The sequence below is a fragment of the Cupressus sempervirens genome, chromosome 11, assembly GCF_028749045.1.
Source record: "Cupressus sempervirens isolate cs-2001-9-10 chromosome 11, ASM2874904v1, whole genome shotgun sequence".
Lineage (NCBI taxonomy): Eukaryota > Viridiplantae > Streptophyta > Pinopsida > Cupressales > Cupressaceae > Cupressus > Cupressus sempervirens.
The window spans coordinates 505041948-505062145 of NC_143128.1; the positions used below are offsets into that span (position 1 = coordinate 505041948).

General features: G+C 36.2%; 1 protein-coding gene across 7 annotated transcripts in view; it reads right to left on the bottom strand.

Annotated features, from left to right (window-relative positions):
- Positions 1 to 11532, bottom strand: part of LOC149530583 (uncharacterized) — a 52690-nt gene extending 41158 nt beyond the window's left edge. Inside the window, exons 1-2 of one of the 7 annotated variants that reach the window (XM_089809646.1) lie at positions 11140 to 11453; positions 10793 to 11005 (exon numbers count right to left, since the gene is read on the bottom strand). The gene's annotated coding sequence lies outside the window, so the exon portion shown is untranslated. Of the gene's footprint in view, positions 1 to 10792; positions 11006 to 11139 lie in introns of all 7 variants that reach the window. The other 6 variants (XM_089809651.1, XM_089809647.1, XM_089809650.1 and 3 more) reach the window with 6 other exon arrangements.
- Between the last annotated feature and the right edge of the window lie 8666 nt (positions 11533 to 20198).

The following is a 20198-nucleotide window of genomic DNA, read 5'->3' on the forward strand; positions in this document are numbered from 1 at the left end:
CAGATCTATTATGGGTTATGTGGAAACGGTTATATTCTCTATTGCCAAGTTTCCTTACAAGTGGTATCAGAGCTATGGTTTTATTATTGTAACCCTAGATTGAATCCATGGGAATGCATAAGAGGATTAAAAAAATAAAAAAATAAAAAAGGGCAAGATATATGAATGGTTTATTTTAGATCTGAAGGTTTTGGGTTTGCTGTTATGATGGGATGTTAAAAGACTTGGGCATGTGAAATTGTTGGAGAAAAAGAGTTTTTCGGATGTTTCATTTAAATAAGGGTTTTGGGGGGTAGCTTGCATAAATGACCTCCTGGGTAAAAACAGACCTCACCATTGGATCCGGGTCGACATTTTCATAAAATTTGATATACAATATGCCCTAGTTTGGCCATGTTCAGAGGAAATGAAAGAGTTTTTTGGTTTCAGCCCATGATGGCCGTCAAATTTAATCCCGTCGGAATTTTTCGTCACCGAAAAAAATAAAAAATGAAAAATCGTACTGAAAATGGTAAAAAGACTGTCTTAGTAAAACAACCATAACTTTCTCTCAGAATATCGGATTTCAGAGTTCTTATAGGCGTTGGAAAGCTAATTCAGAGCACTACAAGATGGTGTAGGTTTGGTTCTATAATTTTGATATTTTGTCAGGTTTTGAGAGCCCTAAAGTTAGATGTTGTTTATTTTGAGTACGGATTAGGGCATAACTTGGGCATATGGAGTCTGATTTTGGACTTCAAGTAGTCAACGGAAAGCTCTTGGAGAGCTCTACACATTGGTTCAGATTTGGTGCAAGTTTGGCATGATTTATTTGTTGATATATTGATCTGAACAGTTTATTAATATATTTTGACTATGGTAGCATTGTGAGTTTATGGCATTGGAGATTTGAGATTTGATGTCATTGTATACTCAGTTCATATTTCAGATTGGTCTCATGATGATATAGTTATCAGTGTTTGGTTTGGATATGCATGATGACTTGTTGGGTCTACAAGTTGTGTAGTGTTGTAAGCGGTCTATACTTACAGGTTGCATTTATAGCTTGGTTATGGGTTGTCTTTGCCCATTGATCTTTCATTATTGATGCATATTCAGATTGGTGGCTTAGATTTGGGTTGTTTATGCCCTAAGTCACATGATTTACTATTTTTTTCATGTAGAAGGGATGAGATGTTGTTACCAGGTACAGTCATGGCAGAGGATTGTGGTTGACTATGCTGACAGGCTGGACATATTGAGAGTCAGATGCTCAGTTCATGGATGTGATCATGGTGTCATGGATTTTGGCATGACATGATTGGATATATAGGTACATCCTTTATGTTCATTAGCTTGGTTTTCTGATTTGGTTATGGTGGTATATCTTCTTGGTTGAGGATCATGGTTATTTAGTTTCTTTTGAAGAGCTCATGATGTGCACTTTGAGTTCTTTGATGGTTTGATGCCTTGGTTGATTCTCATGGTTAGAGGATGGATTTTTTCATCATGATGTCATGGATAGCTTGGATACACGGTTTAGTGGGAGCTTGTGACAGTGATGGGGTGACAGTGCAGGATTAGTTCCTGGTTTGGTTTGGATCTTCATATAGGAGATGGATTTTATGATGCCATAGGTGACTTGGTACCACAGTTGAGTGGGAGTTTTTGGCATTGATATATTTATTGAGTGTTTGCAGATGTTGGAGGTTTGTCTTAGATCCTGTTGCTGCAAAAGCATCTTTAACATTTGCATGGTGCACTTGTTATCTTCATGGTGTATGAAGATGGTTAGATCTTGAGGACTCATGGAGTTCTTGGTTATCTTCATGGAATGTGGAGATGGTTCTTCCTGGTATGTGGAGATGGTGTTCTTCATGGTGTGTGGAGATGGTTGCATCTTGAGGACTCACAGGGTTCTTGGCAAAGGTGTGGTTTATGCTTTTATTTAGCATGTTATCCTTGGTATGAGGATGGTTTCATTATTATGTCATGGTATACTCTTGATACGCGTTTAGAGTTGTGACATGTTATGGTATGTTCATGTGGAGCATGTTATCTCTTTAGTTGAGATGGTAAGATCATGTTGTCATGTTTATGTTCCTGAGGCCATGGTTGGAACTTTGACATTGATCTTGGTTTAGTTTCTTGGTATTGAGTACACTGATCATAAGTTGGATACTTCATGATATTGCTATGTTACATTTGGAGTTGGCATGGATTGATTGGTTACAGGTGCTCATGGATACTTAGAGACGGTGGTGACGCTGATTTCTCTTGGATTAGAGAAGTATTTGTTGGGATGGTTGATGGTTTCAGCAGGAAGTCCGAGGGGCAATCACCTGATATGGACTTGAGAGGAGATTGTTCTTAGATGAGTCTTGGTTGGAGACTTGGGTATCTTGATGAGCATTCTCATTCCCCACTCTTGGTCTACTCGGTGTTTTGCTACTTGAGAGGTATAGCCCATTGTTTCTCTCAGTTGCATTATATTTATGCTTGTCTTTCATGGATATGGATCTTGAGCTATGGTACATGAGTTCGTTCTGGAGGGTTCATTTGAGAGATGGTTTAGCATTGGTTATCTCCATGTGCATATGTTGTTATGCTGGTTGATTTTGGGAGATGGTTTTATATTGAGCATATTCCTTGGATTAGGAATGGTTATTCCTTGGTTTAGGAATGGTTTTATTGAGTTTGATCTTCTTGTGAGAGGCTTAAATCCATGATTAGTTATATGGTATGGTTTGGGTGTTGTTGAGACTTCTTGTTGGGATTTTATGGAGGAGATCATACTTGCACAGTTTACATCTAGAGGTGTGTGTAGAAGGACATGATATAGGTTATGATTTGCATGGTTTCTCTGGTCTTGGTTATCTTCCTGGATGTTCAGTTTTGCCTACATTGGATTTGAGATTGGTTGGAGATTGTGATCACTGGTTTGTGCTCATGTATGTCACGTGAGAGATGACATGGTTATTTCTTTATCTCTTTCCTTTTTTGGTTGTGGAGAGTTTGAGAGACTATTGGAGACTTGTTATGAGAGTTATTCTTGTAGGATATTGGATTATGTATTGTGGATGTCCTTGATACTACATGGATTCACTTCTTTGAGATGTGTTGAGTGGATTGGTTATAGATTTGACATTATCTTTTTGCAGTGGGAGCTTCTTGGTATATATATGGCAGGTATTGCTCTTGAGGCTTGTGATTGCAGGTTATAGATTGGATATGTCGGTGATATGAGATTCACTTATTATACCTTTGAGGTATGGATAGTTGGATGGGTTTGGCACTTTGTTGTGGGTGCTATTTCAGCTATGGATATTTTGACAACTACGAATACATGTGATTATCTTTGGATCAGGTTATTTGTGCTTGGAATTTTAGTTGGTACAAGATTTTATGATCTTCTAATGCGACAGGTTAGGTGGCTTTCTCTTTGGATGACTTCTATGTATGTCCAGTGGGAGTGGCATAATAGGAGGTGAGATCATTCATGTTTGAGATGCTGGATACTTTGATTTTGTTGCAGGTACCAGGATGGAGCACTTGGTGTATTTTGATCCATGATGGTGGATGTGCTGGGAGGGATTGTTCCCTTGTTCATTTATGTGGCTACGGATTGACCCTATGAAATGTATAAAACAAGTGGGAGATTGTTGAGATAATGGGTGTTGCACACATTGCATAATATTGTTATTTTATTATTTTATTTTATTATGTAATGTTGTACCTAGATGGACGTGCAACATGTAAAGATTTCCATGGAATATTCTTGTTGAGTTGTATTGTAACATTGTGATAATATTTCATGTAATTCATTAATATTGGGGAAAAAAGAATTAAATGCCCAATATTAAATGTGGGGTCAGTGGGTTAGGCAGCACATGGTATTAGCACATGGTTTATGTAATACCACTTGGTGGTTTTGTGGGATTTGCTACTATATAAGCAGCCACAAGGGTAGTTGTTGTATAAAAAGAGAGACGAAAAAGAGAGTGACAAGAAGAAGACAAAAGGCAAGAGTCGAGCAGGACAAGGCTTGACAGGTTAGCCAAGGGAGCATTTGTGAAAGTTGAAAGCATGGCATGGGATGTGTGGATTCATGCTTGTTCACATAGTTTGCTCGGTTGTGGCTATGGCCATGAAGGCTTCAATGGTTGTATGAAAATGGTATTTTTTGCTGAACAATACATGATGATGGATGCTTTTGGAGGCTGAGTTTTTTCCCTCAATGAGGGTTTCCCAGGGTATATCTTGTGTCACATTTTGTGGGTATGTTGTCTATTCTCTTGCATGTGGATTTTAATTCTGTGTTTATTTCAGATCTATTATGGGTTATGTGGAAACGGTTATATTCTTTATTGCCAAGTTTCCTTACAGATGTCTATGGTTTTGATTTTGATTGCACATATGGTTGATGTTTTACTATAAAATTTTGTGATTCTTGTAGCAAGAACAAGTAGATTTTGTCTTTCTAGTCTATAGTTTCAAAGTTCATTTTTAATCCAAATGATTAGATAAACTTTTAGGTTCCTATTGGTCCTTCTATGAAATCTTACAAAGATTGTGTTCAAAACATAGCTCTCAACTGGCTTGTAATTAGAGAAAGTGTCAATTATTGTTGAGGTGATAACCTATAGTTTGGGTTCTATGAGGGGTGTGTTGGTTCCCAAAACCGCAAATTGGAAATCCAAGAGCCTGCCAATTCTCCGATAGGACAGTTCTAGCCAACAAACAAGAATACTTCTCGATTCCCCTACACTTCAAGCTCCGCTACACCTAGGTGGGTAGACCTTCTCCTTGACCCTGATCACTTGGTTCAGAGCTTCTAAAGCGAATTTAAGCTTTGGAGTTCTTTGAATGGTAAGGTCCTTGAACTCGATCAAAATGAAACTAGATGTTGAGTGTTTGAATTGAATGAATTGTAAATATTTGTAAATAATGAATTTGATGCTTGTAGGAAGGAAGTTATAGATTTTCTAACTTCAATAATAGAAAGACCAATGCCTCTGCTCATTCGAGCAATAGAGTCAACTTCAATGAATATTTTCACATACAACTTTATAATGTTCTATGCACTTATACTGCCAACAATTAAATAATCAAGATGCGACAGATCAAATATTTATGCAATCTTAAATTAATCCAGATTGAATTTTAACTCTTCTGGTAGGGAGACAAACTAGACACAGATACGGAAACAATTTAATATTTCACAATATCTGTGATGATCAAATTTAAAATGCTAAATGACCATGTCCACTTATCTGACATTTAAATTATATACAAATTCCAAAAAATAATTACAAAGGATGATTCATCTGGAATTTAAATCTCCACGCTTTTAATAATAAACAAAGAACATTTTATTTTATTATTAAAATAAAATAATAGAATTCATATTACAAAGCCATATTGAGCCCTTATTCCTCCATACAAATAGATATTAAATACTTCTTTAGAATATGAATATGTTCGGATTTCTAATATGTCTCTGTCTATAGTCATTCACTTCTTATTTATATTTGATAATTGTGAATGTAACCATTCAAATGAAGAGTTGTTATTTTTCAAAGGCTAAATCACACCCTTTAAAAGTAAATTATTACTTAATAAACAAATAATCATCGAGAATGATTATTTTAGTTATCTAATTAACAATATCAATGCCTCCTAAATACTCCGGATTAATTTTTGTAACTTAAAAGTTTGCTCAAATCATATAATGATTTTCTGGGCAATGATCAATATTTATCTAACAAATGAAATCTCTTATGTCGCATTGGCAGTCAATATGGATTGTCTCACACCAGTATCCATCTTGCAAGAACGTCTTCAGTTTCTACAAACTCCTACACATCCTCCTGGCATCATGATTTATAACATTCCTAATAATAATATATCAAATTTGTGCAACATTGTTCACCGTCAGACCTCACTTTAATCCTTTGCCTTCGAAACTCTTCATATTAATAACCTATGACTTGGAAGTCAGTCAGTAATATGTCTGCATATCGGGTCTCTACCAATCATTTTTATTTGCTCCTCTTATGATTGCTCAAACATGGTGCTTATTCTGTATTGGTCTCTTTCAATAAGTGACGGCACAAGAATCTAACGTGGGTAGTCATTGCTATTCGTTTGAGCCTTCAAACTATCAACTCTCCCAGAATATACTCCTACAACGTCAATGTTTGGTTTTCAATGTTAATTTGGGTTTTATTAATCTCTGCCTAGACATTTCCGTTGAATACATACTCCAAGCTCATGTTATGTATTCCAAAATAATTTGTCGCTACTCCTTACTGCTTCTCATGACTCTCCATACCTTCAGACGCCAACTTTCCTCATTGTAAAAATAGTATGCCTTTAGTGATATAGTCTTCGACTTTGGCTTAGATGCAATGAGATAAAGTATTCATAGTGTCTAAATCATTCATTTTCTGAGATCACCAACAGTACCATTGAAGCCAAAGAAGTTGATGAAGACACCATTAATCTTTTGTTCCAGAATCAAGAACCTCAACTAGATTTTGATACATCGATTCAATCAAAATGGAGTGAATGGTGACATAGCTTTGCATATAGTCAGACAGATATGGTAAAGAGTTCAAAGTGTCATTTTGTAATCCTTTTCCAATTGTTTTATCGTTCCTTGTCATAATTTGAACCATGTTCTCAAATATTTTGTAATAGATCAACCCGCATTAGATGTAACTTCAGAACTTCAAAGATTTTTCCCAACGATTGCAATGGAAGCATTGACAGTCTCTATGAAAGGCTTTGTTTTATCTACTAATGTAATAGTATCCATACTTCCAAATCAAGTTGCTTTTGTAGATAACTGTAATTATAATCTCCTCGTATAATCCGTGGAAGCTCAACTTGTATCCTTGCTCCAATGTGCTTTAAAATGTGCATTCAAGATCTGTTCTTTCATATTTTTGCACTTAATCTACTTTGAACTATAATGCATTGATAGCAATGAACTTTTCCATCATGAATCTTCATTATTTCACAAATAGAGGCCCTAAATTTTGCAAAAGCTTTGGGCTCCATCAGTGGCTCTTGTTGGGGGCATATGCCCCTTGTGGGCATAATGAGATTCCAGCGATCTCTGGAAGAGCAGACCAAGCATCCATGCTTAACATGATGCAAGGTAAAATTGGGTGGCCCGAAGCCTCCCAAAAGTGAACATCAATTCTTTCCTCTATCAAACACTATTTAAAACACTATTTTTTGTAAGTCCTTGTGCATTATGCCCTTGTATACTACTTTAACACCTTTTAGTGTTGTGTTGTAGCTTTAGTCACATTTAGAATGTGTTTTAGATCTGTCTCAATCCCAATTAAATTTTGTAAATTCTTCAACTAAGGTTCTTTCATTGTTGGCCAAACCTATAACCTAGATACATCCCAAACTAAAGCCAATATTGACAAGAGTATCACCCTTGTTAGAAATCTCTATTTTTTTGGGTTTTTGTAAGCATTATATTTCCCCACGCCTTACTTTTAGCTTATTGGTGCTTTCACCTTGCTTCATGTTTTTCTATTTCCTCAAGTGAAATATTTATTCTATTACACTCAAGTGAACCAATCATAAAGTGTCTGGTTACTTCCTTCAAACCCAATTTTGAATTCTCTAAATGTCAATTCCTTTAGTTTGGCTTGGGATATGTTTAATTTGGTCAAGGTTGTTATCTTATCATACAACAAATGATTACCAAGTGTCAACATCATGGAGGCCAAATTCTTTCTCTAATGGTGTAGGTATGCCAAGTTGTGCCTTTCTATTAGCTCACACTTTTCTATTAATCATTTCTTATGAATGGAACTAATGTCTCCAATGAACTTCAACAATTAAAGCTTTGAATCAAAATGATCTCACACTGTGTTTGGGCAAAATTGGATTTTTCGTGCTCTTAAAAGGATTTTGGATCTAAGATATTTGTTGATTTGGTTTAAATTTAGATCCAAATATGCTTCACAGAAAGTTTTGAATCGAGTACTTTTGGTGATTTTGAGCTTCATGATTATGGATCCAAAAGTGGTATATATCTCAACCAATCCAAATTTTGGATCCAATATTGAGTTAATGGTGTGCTCTAGTTGCCAAGACAGGATTGGTTCATGCATGTTACTCTGTGAGAGACTTGGCAACTCCCACTTGGTTCTTATAGATTGAGGGAGACAAAAGGCAAGGCCAAAATAGTTTCAAGTCTTTCACCCAAGGTTTTAGGTATGGATTTGCTTTGCACATATTAAATATAATTTATTCACCTTTGATGCTTCAAGCAAGGATCAAACCCATGTTTTTTCTCAAATCTAGTTAACTATGGATTCTAGTCTAGATCTGTGTTAAGTTGGTTGGGTATTTAAATGAGTTTTTATGGGGCCTATTAGTCTAGAAGGGCGTTAGAATTGTTGATTTCCAGTTTGCTTGTGCTTAAAGGCATTCCAAATTGCTTGTGCTTGAAGGTATCCAAGTGGTGGTCAACTATTGGTCATTTCACACATATGAGAAAAAGAGGCAGTGAAAATTTATTTTTAATCCAATTTATTCAAGGCTACAAACATGAATTCGCTCAATGCTATTTGATGCCCTTTTTGTACTCATATTGATCCAAAGCAAGAACGAACTCGAGATATTTTATGAAGCCTAATGGAATCTTATTTTAGATCCAAGTTATATCATGCCTTTTCCATGGCTTATTATGAGACCGATTAGGACATGCTAGAAAACATTTTTGAGAGGGGGTTGGCATTTTGATAGGACTCGTGGTTTATTTTTCTTGTGCTGTTGGCACCTATTGGGGCCTAAGTACTCATTCCTTTGCACTCTCATCAATCTTCCTCTAGACCCTATCATTTGTTAGGTCATGTTTAGAACCATGAAAAGTAAGGGTCTAGAGTCCTTGTTTCCATCCATGCCCCAAACTTTATTTTCCTTGATTTGTTGTGTCATGGGTTCCCCCGTCAAGTCCCAAATCTCAAGTGGAACTGGGAACCCAAAACCTAATGATTATGGTTCTGAGTTCTCACCTACACCCAACTCCAAGCCTTCATTCTTCCCTGACTCCCAAAAACCTTGGTTGGAACTTCAAACCTAGAATCTTTATAGTTTCAAGTCTTGACCTACTCCCACTCCCTACTCTTATGTTCTTTCCCAAAACCCGGAAGGGACTTGAAACCTGGAACCTAGAACCTCAAGGTTTCAATTCTATGCTTCCACTCCAGCTCCCTAACTTATAGTTCCTTCCCACTTCTCAAGATCCACTTGGAACCTAAAGTGCATTTTTTTCAAATTGACTCTAGGCTCCAAAATTAAATGTCCAGCTTTGCTTTGTTGCCAACTACCGTTGTGAATGTAGGAGATCTCCTAACTAGTAGAATTCACTGTTAAACCCATTATTCGATCTAAGACACCCTTTCTGGTCAATATTTATCCTTGGTCACACATTTGACAATACTACAATACAACAAGTTAGGGTTTCACACCCATATTGGCTAAGTAATGTTTTAGAATTCATATCGGAAGAAGTTAATTCAATGGTCTCAAAAAACCAAAGAAATTACACGGCAGCCATAGACTCCACGTCCAATTTGTTCAAAGATTACAAACCTATGCAATGAAAGAAGAATATTGAAAGTGGCTTTAGTCGTACAAGTTCTCCATGGCATTAGGTGTATATTCCAAAAGACTTCTTAGTCATAGACAAGCATTTTCCTGTGCCACACTTGTTGGCATGAGTATAAGATTGGAGCACGTGAATGTAATAGTGTGTAAATAAAGCAATTTTAATGATGTCTCTCATTTTATAAAGAATATACGCAATTGTGTACTGGATTTCTAGGCATGTTTTGCTGTGAAATTTCATGATCTTAGTTGTGTGCAAATACATAGCTTCACCTTGTTCATTTCTCATTGTCTTGTGACTTTGTTGCCCAATGAGTAAGCAACTAATATAAGACCATACGCCAATCTCACATTATTCAAAACATAAATCAATAGTTTAGCATCCTTCTTGTACATCCATGACTATTGATGTGACCACAGAATTATCCGCCAGTCTGGATTTGATAGATTTATTTTATGTGGATCATGCTCACACAACTAAATCAGCTATATAGGGGTTTTCTATAGCCAGTCTTCCTTCACCAATGGAAAATATTTGGGGTCGAGAGTGCAGTAGGGTTTTGCTTTAGTTATTGTTTGTTGATTAATTTATTTTATCCAAACACCTATTAAGGAACAACCTCTCGAGTCTAAGTTGAGCTCGAAACATAGAAGACATAACCCACTCTTGTAGAGTTGACTGTCAACCCTCTGTGTTTTGTTTTGCTTATTTGGCTCAGTTCGGAAACCATTCCAAATACCCCAATACATTATCTATATGTCTGTTAGTGCTCTGTTTCCAGGTAAATTTCAGTTCTAAAACCCAAAAGTTGGACATTCAAAGTAATATGTTATCGCTAGATTTCTAAGACTGTTGAAATTATATGAGAACAGATTCGCAGTCCCGCTTTAAGTGATGTTCACGCCATATGTTATCATTCCTAACTTTTGGTTGGGGAGATCGACAACGGTTAGCATTCCCTTAACGTATAAATAAGCTTAAAATGGAACAGGATTGCCATTTCAGAACCAAATTTTACGAAGAAATACTTACAGCCTGGAGTAATTTCAAATTATTCAATTTGCCGTACAATAAAAACCCTAAAAAGGTAAAATTTAACCTGAAGCTACAAATGCATTAATGTAAAAGAGAAAAGAGGTCAAGTTATTACAACTGACAATAATAGCTTACCTCTCTATACACGGAAATGATCTCCAAATATAATCTTAAAAAGGTCGAACTTGTCTAGCCCTCGAAAATCATCAAACCCTCAATATGATAGATTCCCGCATACAAGTAGTGGGGAGACCGACAACGGTTAGCATTCCCTTAACGTATAAATAAGCTTAAAATGGAACAGGATTGCCATTTCAGAACCAAATTTTACGAAGAAATTCTTACAGCCTGGAGTAATTTCAAATTATTCAATTTGCCGTACAATTAAAACCCTAAAAAGGTAAAATTTAACCTGAAGCTACAAATGCATTAATGTAAAGAGAAAACAGGTCAAGTTATTACAACAGACAATAATAGCTTACCTCTCTATACACGGAACTGATCTCCAGATATAATCTTAAAAAGGTCGAACTTGTCTAGCCCACGAAAATCATCAAACCCTCAAATTCCCGCATACAAGTAGTGGGAAAGCTCCAATACACTCATTCTACAATCCAGAAGCAATGGAGATTGATACTGCATCTACATGCCTACTGCTGCTACTTATGCCGAGCCTATATTGACGGACACGCTCAAATTGTTCGGACCGGGGATAAATATTTTCGTTGTATTCACGAAAAATATCTGTATTTTTAAAAGTGATTGGAAATAGTGACTCGCAAAGATTACCGAAGGCAAGAAACTAGCATTCATTGCAATGCTATTTTTAATTAAGCTGTCAAATGACCATTTATTTTTCAAAAACTTTCCATTCTATCTAGTTCTCGTGTATTTTCAGATCTTATTAATTTTATTATAAAACATTTATGTCATGTTGTAGTCTACTACAATCATGACTGAGCTTTTATATTTTTGTTTCCAAACTTATTTTTATATTTTTGTTTCCAAACTTTATAGCTTATAAGACTATTCATGAAACAAGGACGCATAGCGTCAAGTCCCTGCCGAAAGCTTATAAGATCAAAGTATTAAAATATTAAAAATGTATGCAATATAGCTAGGTCTCGTAGTTGTTCCAGTTCTTGCTAAAGTATCTTATCCAGATCTTGCTTCCGTTGTTGCCTTTACAGAAAAAGATCCAAATTCTTGTGTTCGTGCCCTTTCAATAGTAGGGGATAGACAGATTCTGACCTAGGCTTACAAAGAGGAGGGCGTCCATCTTATATATTATATACGTTATACATCCAGTCATCTTAGTAGAATGTCAATTGATTTCTTAATACTTATATATGTTTAGCTTAAGTCTTATATAATTCAAGTATTTAGATTCTCCTTTAAGCAAAATTAAATTGTAATTTACAATGTTCAATTGGCAACTTTTACAAAAGAATTTTGTTCTAAGACTTCTATGTCTATATTACTACTTTATGACTTTTATTAAACATTATTTTTATTTTTTGTAATTAAAAAATATAAAGATAGAAAAAAATGATATAAAGTTTTATTCCTTTATTTGTTAAACTAATTCACATTATAAAACTAGATTTTCCAAATATTTACATTGTAGAAAAGTCTAAAGTTAAGGATAAATATATTTTAATTTAATTTTTCAAGAAAACATATGTCAAAACATGAAGAAGATATTTTTACATATTGTCAAACTTATTTATTTCATTTCAGCAAGTTGTCTTATCATATTAATGGTAGCAAAGATATTCTTACATATTGTCAAACTTATTTATTTCATTTGATTGAGTTGTCTATCATATTAATGGTAGCTATAAAGTTTCAACCAAAAAAAATTAAAGTGAAAAAATAAAAGCTAACTCATGACTGTAGCAAGGATGCAACGAATAAGATTAGAAATAAATACTTTTCTATAAATTAGTAAAATAGCAATATATTTTAGAACTATATAGAGTTAAAAGTTTTTGAAAAATAAAAGAATATGATTGGATACTTTAATTGGAAAATAGCATTTCACTGAATGCTATAGTATCCTGCCTTTGGCAGGAACTAATAAAATAAATAAGTGGGACAATATATTTGACAAGTGGGACAATATATTTGACAAGATGTGAATATCTTTTGTATATTCTCACACATCTTATAAATCCCCTAGACCGGATGGTCTCCCTGCTTAAATTTTATAAATCTAATATTGACTAGCTAACCCAAGATCTCCATGATCTCTATTCAGAGGCCTATGCTAATGGTACCTTGGGAAGCTCTATCAATACGGATATCATCAAACTTATCCCTAAAGAGGGAGACAAAGCTCTTATTAAAAATCGGTGACTTATTACTCTATTAAATGTCTCTTACAAGATTCTTGCCAAAATCCTGGCCTCCCGGCTTGAAAAAATCCTCCCTAAATTCATTTGTTCTACTCAAATAGGATTTATCAAAGGCAGATATATTGTAAGAACCTTGTCACTAGTTGTGAAGCGATGGAGTGGGCCAAGAATTCTAATCAGGATGTTGCCATGCTCCTTGTTGACTTTGAAAAATCCTATGATAGGGTGGAATGGGATTTCATTCTTATGATGCTTAAAGCCTTTGGATTCCCCGCCATATTTTGCAATTATGTGCAAATCCTTCTTAAAGATGCCTCTGCTATGATTGAAGTTAATGGGGTTTTCTCCCAACCCATCCGGCTCTCTCGCTTCATTTGACAGGGTTGTCCCCTTGCCCCTGCTTTGTTTGTCATTGCTTCGAATGCTTTGTTTTATCTTCTTAGAGATAACTCCATCTCCCCTAGGGTTTGCGGGATCACCCTCCCTAATGATGTTGCTCTTCTCAACATCCAGTTTGCTGATGACACTTCCCTATTCCTTGAATTTTCCAGTCATAACTTTCAATGCCTCAAACAAAAGCTTGACCTCTTTGGGAAAGTTTCCAGAGCTCGTATCTCCAGTATTAAATCTATCTTACTAGGCTGGAAAGAGGAACCCCTGGACTGGCTACAATGGTTTGGCTTTGCCTAGGGTGGGCCTAATAAGATTGTTCATTATTTGGGTATCCCTTTCTCCATTGCCCCCTCGAGCAAGGATATGTGGCTTTTGGTCAAGAATAAAATTGATAAAAAGCTTAACAATTGGAACAATAGGACTCTCTCCCTTGCGAGCAGGGTCCAGATTTCTCAAAAAATCCTCTCCTCATATATTATTTACTATTCCTCTGCATGGATGTTTAATAATTATTAGATTTATGAAATTTATGAAATTTAGAAGGCTATCTAGCGTTTCCTTTGGTCGGATGGCAAGGCTAACAGGAAAGCTCATGTGGTTAAATGGGACTGGCGCCGCATTGATAAGAAACTTGGTGGGCTTGGTTTGAAAGACCTTAGGCTTCAAGGGATTTCCCTTGCCTCCAAATGGATCTTTCGTTCCCTTGATGGTAATGAGCCTTGGAAGTTCTTATCAGGAATAATATTTAGTCTAGTGCTCCCAAAGCCGCTAAGTCTTCGAAAGGTCTTCCTCTTTGTGACTTAGTTGCTGAAAAATTCTCTATTACTATTCAAGGTTCCTAGGTCTTCAGATCCATTTGGAAGGCATGGGACTATGTGCATACCTTCATTGTAAACTCTAGTTTTGATCATGATTACTCCTTGCATGGGAAACATTCTATATGGTGGAATCTCTATCATTTAAATAAACCCTTGGCCCTTACCAAAGGATGCTCTACCAGAATTTGGGCGAACAAAGGCATTAACTATACTATGGATATCATGGAGAATGATAACCTAGTTAGTTGGGAAACCCTCTCTCACAACTTTAACCTCGTGGACTCCCATAAGCGTACCTATAATCCCATCAAATCTGCTTGTATGCCTCTTTCACTGCCTCATGATACTAATGTCGATTCCTACCGCTTTCTTAACTTTAGATGGAAAGATGGTTCTCTTCTCCCCACTGTCAAATCCAAGGATATCTATGATTTCCTTAATTATGATTCTATCATGACTAATCATCTTAACTCCATTTGGTATTGCAACTCTAGCCCTATTGATTGGCAAAAGGTTCTTGACAAGCTTTGGAAGTCCCTTATCCCACCTAAAATTAAGTGCTTCAAGTGGCAACTCCTACTTGATAGGCTGCCTATTAGAAATCACCATGCTGGTCTTGACATCTGCCCTCTCCGTAGAACCCTTGAGACTATGAGGCATATCTTCTTTGACTACAACTTTGCTAGAGAAATTTGGTTGATGTTTGGTTTTTTTATTACTAAACATGTTTACACTATTGATATCATTACTGGTTTTATTCATGGGCTTTGAAAGGATGCTAACTTATTCTGGCACATAATGTCTTCTTTCATCCTTTTGTTTATTTGGAAATTAAGAAATGAGTCTAAATTCCAAGGCACTGATAGGACTCTTACTGGGTTTTTTTGAAAACTCACCCGCTTCAAAATTGCCTCGCAAGTGTGTTGTGTTATGAATCTGCAACGAGAGAAGCTGTTGATATTTCTTAGGGACAGCCATGCCTCCATGTTTATCTATCAAATGAAAGATGGCCTTCCTTGGGCCAACATTGTGGATAACCAACCCCTATTTGATGCAGCTCTTGATAAGCTTATTCAAGATATCAGGGACAATAAAGGCCTTACCTTTGATAAGTTAGATATTTCCATGCAAATTATGGAGCAGAAGAAGGTGGTCTGGATGGACGGCTCTCTAGGATGGATTGCTTGGGTGCCCAACCATAATGGTGCTTTCCACTAAGTCGTTCGCATATTCTCAGCTTTTCTCTTTCATACTGATATATTGTACTTTTTTTGTATCTTCTAGTTTTGTGATACTCTTTTGTCCTAGTGATGGGTTGAGGCCTAGCCTCCCCTGATTCCTTTTGTTTTGTATCTCTTTTGATCTCTCAATTTTCAATAAAAAAAAATTAAATGTTAATTGGAATGTTTTTTTTTTCTATTAAGATATTTTAAACATTTACAAGTATATCCAAGAGTTTGAGATAAAACAGCAAATCACACCCCCAATTACATGTACAGTTACAAAAATTTTGGGGGGTGATATCAAAACTTAAAAGATCGGAGCACTGTCAAATATTATATTTACACTCACATAACAAAAATTAAACTGAAGAAACAAACTAGCTCCAGCCATCATTGTGGTTGTCATGCTTAGGTAGAGCCCCTAGAACTTCATTAAGGTTCTAAGTCACATCAGCAGTTGCCTCCTCCTGACTGGCTGAATTGTACCCTTGAAACACATTACAAGCATTGTTCAAATATGTTGCTTCAGAAGGAGCTAACAAACTCTGGTACTCTCAATATAATTAGTTGAATGCACATTATCCTTATTGATCAGTAGGCTACCTTCACACATAAGGATCATGCAATCACTCTTGGAGATATGTAACACCAAAGCAACCTGAAACATAATGTGAAAATGGGTGGGTGAGTTTAAAATTAAACTCAATAAGTACCCTTCTCTCCTCCTGAAAGATTCCTTTGTTCCTGTCCTTCCAAAGAGTCCATAAAATCTCAGTTGAAAGAGCAAACCAAAAAGTGTTAAGCTTAGAATCAAATTTCTCTACATAACCAGCAAGAATTTCACTCCAAGTGATACTACCTTCACAGTTCCAAAGACAAGAGGAGCCAAGAAAAATAGACCACAACTTACGGGCATAAACACATTTGAAAAATAAATGTTCAAAAGACTCGGTCACATTACACAAACTGCAAGACACAAGGGATAGATCAATAGAAGAAAGAATTTGACCAATGGCTAACTTTTTTAACAACAAATACCATTTAAAACAATTCTTTTTAGGCTTGGCTTTACCTTTCCAAAAAAATTCAAAAAAGAAAGACCAATCAAAGAATGCATTAATTTGCCCCCAGCACTGGATCACTCTAGCAACGGGAGAAGAATCATTCTTCATGCAATGATACAACCCTTTAGTAGTTGTATCTTTCAACAAAACACCATCAACCCATTTAGCTTTATCAAGAAAGGCCTTTGAATCAATAATATCACAGGGGCTATTGAACTTAATCGCTTTCTTAATCAATGTGTAAGTCTTTTTCTAAGAATTAGGTATATTAAATCTACCTTTTAACTCCTCCCACTCCCCTAACTGCCCACCTATCAAGATATCCTAAATCAATGAATTCCCCTTCAAATTCCAAGCTTTGGCAGAACAACTCTAAGTAAGTGCCAAAGCTTTATTATTATGCGAAAGCTCCCACCAAATGGATCTATCCATTACAAGGAAATAAGGAGGCCCTCTTGCTACTTCTCTTTCCTATATAAACTTCCTCACCTAGATCCAAGCCTTCCAAAAGGTTTGAATTTTTTTTACCCAAACAGTCTCATCTTAAACTCCCCAAAAACAATATCAATCACTAGAATATCCTTCCAATTCTTGCCTTTCCTAATGACTGGTTTCAAAAGGTTATTTCTAATAAGGATTTTCCATGGTTCATTTCCCCAAATGGCTTTTAATACCCATTTGGATGCTAGAGCCATTCCTTGGGCTTTAAGATCCTTCAAACCCAAACCTCCCTGACTTCTTACTTGACAACACCATTCCCACTTAACACAATGTCTCTTCTTACTCCCTTTTGCATCTAACCAAAGAAAGTCTCGCAGAATTTTTTGTAACATATTCACATGGGAGTTAAGAAACATCCAAGCCGAAGCATAGAAAATATGATGAGAGGAAAGAACTTTCTGCACAACTTGCAATCTACCAACAAAAGACAAGGAATGGGTTTGCCATTTCAAGTGTTTCTTATTAATTTTTTCATACACCCATTCCCACATCTTATTGAGATTTGGATCAACTAAGAAGGGGATAACCAAGTATCTAACAATTTGATTAGGGCCAGACGCGTGCCAATCCTTGCTAACCAGCCAATCTGGTGGATCAACAGACCAACCCAACACATTAGACTTTGAAGGTGAAATCGTGGACCCATAAGTCATACAAAATAAATTAAGCCTATTAAAAGCATTATCAAAATTCTCCTTTGAAAGCCCTAAGAACAAAGAAGCATCATCTATAAACTGGGCATTAAGCAAAACCTCCCCATTAGGCAAGGAAATACATTTTAGTGGTGGTCCCAACTCCTTTGCCCTTATAATGTAAAATAAAGCATCCACTGCAATGACAAACAACAAAGGGGCAATCGGGCACCCTTGCCTAATTGACCTTTCTAGCATAATAGGTTTTGACATGCATCCATTCACATCAATGACAGTACTGGCATCCTTGAATAAAACATTTATCCAATTGCAATATGTTTCCGGAAAGCCAAATGCTTTAAGCATACCAATAACAAATCCCCACTCAATCCTATCATAGGCTTTCTCAAAATCTAATAGAATCATAGCTACATCTTCCCCATCATCTTTAGCCCAATTCATGGCCTCCTAACTAGTGACAAGATTCTCCATAATATACCTCCCTTGGATAAAACCTGTTTGTGTTTGAGAAACAAACTTATTTAGCAACAAAGCAATCCTTCTCACAAGCACTTTAGCAAGAATTTTATAAGACAAATTTAATAAAGTAATAGATCTCGAATTTTTAACCAGAGACTTATCCCTCGCTTTAGGCAGTAGTTTAATAACTCCTTTATTAATGGAACCCCCTAATGACCCCTTCTTAAAAGCTTCTTTATAGACAACCAATAGCTCAAGGCAAATCCAATTTTTATTTTTCATATAGAACTCAGCTGGAAATCCATCCAAACTAGGAGACTTTCCATTAGGAAAGGTGTCAATAGCAACTTCAATTTCCCCCACTGAGATATCCTTACTGAGATTATTCTGTTCCTCCTCAAAAACTTTGAGAGGAATGAGTTTAAAGCATTCTTCCATCACTATTATGCTATTAGAAGTCATCTCTAAAGATAATAAGTTACTGTAAAAACTATAGAAATTAGACTGAATCTTGTCAGGGTCACTTGAAATTTTATCCCCTACAAGAATATCACTAATCAACTCTCTTTTGTGCTTAACTTTGATAATGTTAAAAAAGTACCCCAAACCTTTATTCCCTTCATTAATCCAATTCATCCTTGCTCTAATCCTCTGCCCTTGAATCTTGTACCTCTGTATACAACTCAAATGGTGCTTAGTGTTAGCCAGTTGCATCTCTAGTTCCTCATTCTACCCTATTCCTTGCAATTCTTTTTCTGCCCATATCAATTTGTTCTACCACAAGGATTCCTCTTGGTTCAAGTCCATGGCTAACTTTTTACCAATGACTTGAAGAAGATTTTTCCATGTCTCCACCTTCAAGTTCCAGAGATCAATAGGATCAAGCAAAGGGTTACTAAGTCTAAGAATCTCTTTTACCATGACTATGGCCTCAACATTAAAGGGATCCTCGAGGAGCATAGAGTTAATCTTGAAAGAGCCATGAGTCTTCTCAAGGACTGGAGAATTCCCAATAGCTTCTATCCTACAACAAGTATGGATAGGTGAATGGTCAGAGAGAGAAGCTAGAACAACTTGGATCAAACCATGACTATTTTGCTGCAGGAAGGAAATGGAGGAACCATCCCCATACACCCTATCCAGTCTACAATAAACCCTTTGCTTGCCTATCTAATTATTGCACCAAGTGAACCAAATGTCTTGAAAGTTGCCATACATATTTTCCATGGGATCCACCAAATTGAATTTTCTTTTGAATTTATACCAAAACATTTCATTACCTTTCCAACAATGAGACAAACCTCCAGATTTATCAAATTTGTGCTCCGCCATGTTAAAATCCCCCACAACTACCCATGGGATTTTTGGCAAGTGCACACAACACCACTCCCATAGCTCTACTCTTTATTTATAATTATTTGAAGCATACACATTACAAATACCAAAAACACTTTCTCCTTGCTTGACAGTAACCCAAATTACCCTCTGACACTCAAAACACGCATGGCTTACAATAGAGCTTTCCCATTTAGGGTGAATAAGAATAGCCACCCCACCCTTTCCTCTCTCATGATTGGAATGGAAGCCTATAGACTTGTCCCAAAGGAACTTCAAAATAGAATAAGCTTGAAACCCAACCACCTTAATTTCCTGTAAACAAATAAAATCCTTATCCTTCAACTTATTGCACCATCTTCTAACAAGGTATTTCTTATCTGGCATTCCTAACCCCCGAACATTCCAGCTATGGATATGCAGCATCATAATAATTTAGGGGGAGTATTGGAGCTCTTACATAACTTATTAAAACAATCAGGAAGATTCCTCCTCCCTCTATCCCCTAAAAGACTAGAGCTTCTTTCTACAATCTTTCTCTTCTTCTTAACAACCTCTTTAAACTGACCCTCCGAATTAGAGACTTCCAAGGCTAAAGATCCAGGTGAGGAAGTGGGAGCCGCAGGCAAAGAAAGCACCTCCTTATTTTCTTGTTGAATTTTAATTGTCCTTTCTTTAATGGATATGAGGGCTAACTACTAAGCATTCAGAGCTGGTTGAACATTGATGACTTCCTGG